General features: G+C 37.7%; 1 protein-coding gene across 1 annotated transcript in view; it reads left to right on the forward strand.

Moving 5' to 3' along the window:
- Nucleotides 1–1,715: 1,715 nt before the first annotated feature.
- The window catches only part of LOC106872745 (uncharacterized), a 105,084-nt gene continuing 99,676 nt past the window's right edge, over nucleotides 1,716–7,123 (forward strand). Inside the window, exon 1 of the mRNA XM_014919833.2 lies at nucleotides 1,716–1,830. The gene's annotated coding sequence lies outside the window, so the exon portion shown is untranslated. The remainder of the gene's footprint in view (nucleotides 1,831–7,123) is intronic.

The raw sequence follows: 7,123 nt of genomic DNA on the forward strand, positions 1-7,123 counted from the left end.
TATATGTGTGTGTGTGTGTGTGTGTGTGTATAAATATATTTGTATACAAAGATATATAAACGATGGATAGAAACGTACATATGTACATACACATATATACACGTATGTATATATATAATATATATATATATATATATATATATATATATAGAGAGAGAGAGAGAGAGAGAGAGAGAGAGAGAGCCGTGTGTATGTGTATATAAATGTGCATGTGTGAGTATACATACATACATACAGACAGACAAATGTGTATGTTTTATGAACCCTACTCCATTCATCCACCGCTTATATATTGTCGAAGCTACAGATTTTGCCGTTGTCGCCATCACTATTAACATCAACATCAATATCTCCAACCCAAATCCGCTAGACACACACGCACACACAAACCTACATCTCCTTCTCCTTCATCAGAGCCTTTCCGTTCTTCTCCGCCTACAACTCTCGTCTCCTAGAGACGCAGTAGAAGTAGTAGCAGAAGCAATAGCATCTGTTGTAACATTCAGAGAAAGAGAGAGAGAGAGAGATGCACCTTATAGAGAGAGGGAGAGAGAAACGATAGAGATAGATAGAGAGAGAGAGAGAGAAAGTGAGACAGATGGACGGACTGTCTGAAAATATACGTGTGCAAATAGACACGCACCGACGCGCGCTCACATATACGTAGACACATACATACACACACATTATTTAGAGAGAGAGAGAGGTCTATATGCACACATATGAATACGTATAACAATGATATACAGACGTGCATGTATGTGTATATATATATATATATATATATATATATATATATATATATATATATATATATATATATATATATATATATATATATACGTATGTATATGGGTGCATGTATGAATGTGTGTGTGCACGTGTGTGTGAGTGTGCGTGTCGTGGGGTTAAGAATATGTGCGTGTGTTTGTGTGCCTCTGAAGATTCGACCACACGCCGTGGAAATCGCAAAGGTTACCGGATCGGCCGAAAATAAAATTACACTCTAATGCGGTATTGAGTACACTTTTTTCCCTTTCGTAATAACCTACGAATACGCACACGCGCGTGCATTCACACACAAACACTCACGCACATAAACACTCACGCACACAAACACTCACGCACACAAACACTCACGCACATAAATACAAACATACACACGCGCATATATGTATACATATATGCGTATGTGTGTATGCATGCGTGTGTATACGTGCGTGTGTGTGTGTGTATGCGTGTGTGTTTGACTCTGTGAATAATGTTAGGAGTAAAATCTTATAGAATAACAAAAGACATTTCACCGCATGCACGCGTGCGTCTATATGTATGGCACATTATATACTCTCGTTCGTATGAGGCGTGTGTGGACTCTGCATGCGTTATATGTACGCGCGCGTATGCGTGTGCGTGTTCATGTATGTGTGTATGTGCTTATATGGAGATGCGCGTGTGTGTATGTTTGTGTGTGTGTGTGTGTATGTTTGTGTGCGTGCGCGTGGTAATAGAAGGGGCGTCAGAAAACACCGCTGGTGACGGTGGCCAGGTGCAAACACTATCAAAGTTCCTCCAACTGCTGCTGTTCGTCCTCCAACTACTGCTGCTGCTACCGCTGCCGGTGCTGTTACTATTGGCTGCTACTGCTGCCGCTGCTGTTACTACTACTACTACTACTACTACTACTACTACTACTACTACTACTACTACTACTACTGCCGCCGCTGCTGCTATAGTCTCTCACTTTACCTCTAAACACTACTCCAGTTGGGATTTCCCTTTCCTGATCATCTGGTTTTTATTTGTAAATTCATCTTCCACTTACAACCGAAAGTAAGTTTTTTTTAACAATTTCTTCCATTTTCTATTATTATTATTATTATTATTATTATTATTATATATATTTTTCATCTTTATTTTCTGTTTGCTTGTGTCGTCTGTTTAGATTCTTTTGTCTCTGTCTCTCATTATCTCTCTCTCTCTCTCTTTCAGTTTCTCTCTCTCCGTCCTTTTGTTTCTCATTCTTTCTATGTCTGTTTCTCTGTCTCTCTGTCTCTCTCGCTCTGTCTGTCTGTCTGTCTACTTTCTCTTCTACACTTCCTTTCATACAATCATTCTTTCTTTCTTTCTTCTATTTGTTTTACTCTTATTTTTACTGTCTGTAGTTGTTTTGTGTGGTGGTGGTGGTGGGGAGGATAAGACAGGCGTGGAAAGATAGCTTTGTAACTCACCTGGCTGCACCAGTTTATTAATATAATCTCAAGTAGCCAGATTAACTAGAAAATAAAAAAACAAAGCGTAAGATATATATATATATATATATATATATATATATACATATATATGTATACTATTTTATATATTAGATATATATATAATTACAGAGCAAGATAGTGTGAGAGGGAGAAAGTGTGTGAGGGAAAGAGAGACAGTGTTAAAGTGAGAAAGACTGAAGAAAAGAGACGGTGTCAGAGTCAGAGAGAGTGGGGAGGGGGAGACAGTGCAAGATTGTGGAAAAGATTCAGTGATCAAATGAAATACAGTGAAATAGCGAGAAAGTATGTCGGATTTGGTGAGAGTGAGAATCAAAATGAGAGAAAAACACGGAATAAGTAAGAGAGAGAGAGAGAGAGAGAGAGAGAGAGAGAGAGAGAGAGAGAGAGAGAGAGAGAGAGAGAGAGAGAGGGAGAGAGAGAGAGAAGAAGAAAGGAAAGAAAGAAGAACCGGTGCCATTTGAAAGTTATTCTTAAATATAGACGTTTTAGTTTTCAACATTAATCCGTAACAACACGCTCACACTGGATTTGAAAGCCGAGATGAATTAATTGCATGGAAACAAAAATACAAACTTGAACAAATCTCTTGTGAAAGAATTATACGTGTGTGTATGTGTGATGTGTGTGTGCATGTGTGTGTTCGTGCATGAGTGTGTGTGCATTATATGTACTTTGTGTGTGTATGTGCTTTATGTATGTGTGATGTGTGTGTGTGTGTGTGTGTATACCGTTATGTACGTAAAGTACACAATTTATATATATATTTAATATAAGGAATACTACGCGATAGTCTTAGCTACTACAAACTGCAGACAAAACACATTCAGATTTGGACTCCATGTGTTTTGTATACATAAAAGAAGAAGAAAAAAAACAAACAAGAGATGGATGCATTGAATGGTAAATGTAAATCTTTGTAATCTCCAATATACAGCAATACTCAGCTGAACGATGTGATGGCCACAACTGGAATATGAAATTGTGAATAAAATCAACACACACATATGTATATACAGATATACACACATCTATCTATCTATCTATCTATCTATCTATCTATCTATCTATCATATGTGTATATATATATATATATATATATATATATATATATATATATATATGCGTGTATATATATGTGTGTGTATATACATACATATATATACACACACACACACACACACGTATGTATGCATGTATGTGTGTGCGTTACTATCGCATAGAGCTTGCTGTTCAACTTTCATTTATCGTTGTGATGCATGCATTTCAGCTGCTTATATGCATCTTTGTTCTATTCCATAAGCACTTGAGAAGCTTTTAATTAAACGATTCCATGCACTTGGTATCGGAATTCGCTTGATCCACTTTGTTTTTGCTTTCTTTTATTTTTCTTTCATACTTAGTTTACTATTTTCGGTTGTTTTGATTTTTACATGTATACTTTATAGTGACCTCTGGATTTATTTAACAGTATATTTAAAGTTAGTTGCCTTTGTTTTGACATACATCAATAACTTATTTTCACACAATTCCGGAATATGCACATACATGGAGTTTTTCTCTTTAACTCTCTCTCTCTTTCTCCCCCCCTCTCTCTCTTTGTACGCGGTCGTTCGAGCTGGTAGAAATAGCAGCCAAAAATACCCCTACTATTGTTTTTCTTTAAAAAAAAAGGATACACAGGAAAGTATAGTCTTACGTATACACAAAAAAAAAACGGAATGGTCATAACTGGAATGCCTTTGGACGTATACCCCCACTTTTTTTGTTTATTTTTTAGGGCACATTGTCTTACATATACACAAAAGATAGGTTGGCCATTAGTGGTTTGCTTTTGATCATATACACTACTTCTTGTGTTTTTGAGGGACACATTGGAAAGTACAGTCTTAGATATACCCCCAAAGATGGGATGGTCATAAATGGATTGCTTTTAAATATAAGTATGCTCGATTATGGCTGGCTTAGGGCTAACCATCAACAAACAATACCCTAGCTGGATTCGGTGAATAGATCTACATAACGAAAGAAAGAAAAGCTCTTTTATTTAGTCTTTGGCTACATATGAAATACACACACAAAATTATATACACATACACTTCACACACACACGCACGCACAAACGCATACACATACAAACATGCACACGTATGTGTGTGTGCTTGTGTGCGCGTGCGCGTGCGCGCGTGTGCCAGCTGCTGTCTTTAATATATACATTAAAATGTGACATCGAATAAATAGGATTTCGTATGGGTAATCGTGGCCGAGAACGTCTAATACTTCTCACTTGAAATACCCTTTTTTTTTTTTGTATTCCGGCATCTGAAAAAATAAATGAATAAATAAACTGACTGGTTAATTAAATTAAGCTGAATTAAAGAGTAAATAAAAATAAATCAAAGTCCGGGCTGTAAAATGCATTAAATGAAGGCCGGCAGATAGAGAATGAATTAGTAAGAATGTTGCTAACAGGACTGTTGCACAGCGGAATCCTTAAGTTCCAGTTTTCGTTGGCTGCTGCTGCTACTACAACAACTACTACTACTACTACTACTACTTCTGCTAAATAATAATATATAATGATAATGATTTCATTAGCCACAAGAGTAGTGATGAGGGAGACATCTTAAGGACAGTCTGGTATTTGTGTGGAGGTTTACAGAGGAGATAAGGAGTAAGACGGCGAAATGAGATAAAGGTATACATAGTGGCTATGTAGTAAGTAGCTTGCTTCCCAACCACATGGTTCTGGGTTCAGTCTCACTGCGTGGCACCTTGGGCAAGTGTCTTCTACTATAGCCTCGGGCCTACCGAAGCCTTATGAGTGGATTCGGTTGACGGAAATTGAAATAAGCCCGTCGTATATGTCTGTGTGTGTGTGTGTGTGTGTGCGTGTCTTTGTGTCTGTTTGTCCCTCCATCACCGCTTGACAACCGCTGTTGGTGTGTTTACGTCCCCGTAACTTAGCAATTCGGCAAAAAGAGGCCGACAGAATAAGTACTGCGCTTCACAAAATAAGTCCTGGAATCGATTTGTTCGACTAAAACCCCTTAAGGCGGTGCTTCAGCATGGCCGTAGTCAACTGACTGAAACTGAAACAAACAAAAGAATATTATACAAAGTATGTGAACAGATGAATGATGCAGTTCTGAACTCGACAGATGCTGGGTTACCCTGGCTACCAAAGGCACGAGCGGTACCTTTTCATAGATTTGATAACATCATTATACGTGAGGAGTATTACAAAAGCGGTAGAGTGGACAAAGTTATATAAGAATGAAGGCAGAAGTAAAGATTATATGTGCGCGTGTATGTATATACATATGCACATATGTGTTATGTATGTATGTATGTATGTACGTATGTATGCATGTATGTATGTGAGACCGCCTAACGTTTTTCATTGGTCACACGGACTCACCCAAAACATTGGTAGATACAAGGTCGAAGTAAAAGCATCGCCGGTTTACATCGAGTAAATAGGTGAAATACACGAAAATAAAACAACAGAAAATAATAATTGGTCCCCTAATAAGCAGCAAACCTAAATATATATATACTGCATAATCTAATATACTCCTTTTCAGAACAGTTACTTCACCTGCTTTGTACTATTTGAGGTAATTCATGTATGACGTCACGTGTTTAACTAAGAATTACGGAGTGCCTTAGGATATCTAGTTTCGTTCTGCTACGTTTTAACTTTAAACCCCGTCGGTGTTGTCTTCAGCTTTACATTTCTTTCTCTACTCGTTCGATAGCATAAGTAGTACCAGTGAAGTACTAAGCTCAACTAAGACGACTGCATGCTTCATAAGTATAGCCATCATTTTCTACCGGATGGATCCACCATTAGCCATCCAGCTTACAGCTCTATTATCTTTTATCTTTTAGCTTCTACTCGTTTCAGTAATTGGACTGCGGCCAGGCTGGGGCACAACCTTGAAGGATTTAGTTAAACAAATCGACGCCAGTACTTACTTTTTAAAGCTTTATATTTACTCTATCGGTCTCTTTTGCCAAGAGAGCTGAATTACGAGGTCGTAAACAAGCCAACACCGGTTGTCAAGCGATGATGGGAACACACTATCACAGACACATATATAGATACCCACACACAGATCACACGCACATACCTCGCACACATCTATGTGTGTGTGTGTGTATGTATGTATGTATGTATGTATGTATGTATTATGTATGTATGTATGTGTGTATGTATGTACGACGGAATTTTTTTCAGTTTCCGTCTAGCAAATCAACTCACAAGGCTTTGGTCGGTCCGGGGTTACAGTAGAAGACACTTGCCCAAGGTACCACGCAGTGGGACTGAACTTAGAACCATCTTTTACTTGTTCCAGTCATTAAACTGCGGCCATACTGGGGCACCGCCTTGAACTTTTAGTCGAATGTATCGATCCCATTTCCTTTTATAAGCCTGGTACTTATTCTATCGGCATCTTTTACCGAACCGCTAAGTTATGGGGACGTAAACACACCAGCACCGATTGTCAAGTGGTGGTGGTTGGGGGGACGAACACACACACACACACATACATACATACATACATACACACACACACACACACATACATACATACATAACGGTTTGCAACAGTTTACTCAACATGCAGGAATTGAACACCTATTTTGCATATCTTTATCTACCTCTGAAGAGATTCGACTTTCAAATAATTTTTATTTTAATTAATTGATTTTCTAAGGGTCTGAATTGAAACAGCTATAAGGGATGTTTGTCAATCTTTTAATTAATAAATAACAATTTATCAATTACCTCTCTATTTCTCATCTTACTGTTATAATAAATAAATATATATATAAACCACAGTTTA

Source organism: Octopus bimaculoides, chromosome 2 (assembly GCF_001194135.2).
Source record: "Octopus bimaculoides isolate UCB-OBI-ISO-001 chromosome 2, ASM119413v2, whole genome shotgun sequence".
In the NCBI taxonomy this organism is placed as follows: domain Eukaryota; kingdom Metazoa; phylum Mollusca; class Cephalopoda; order Octopoda; family Octopodidae; genus Octopus; species Octopus bimaculoides.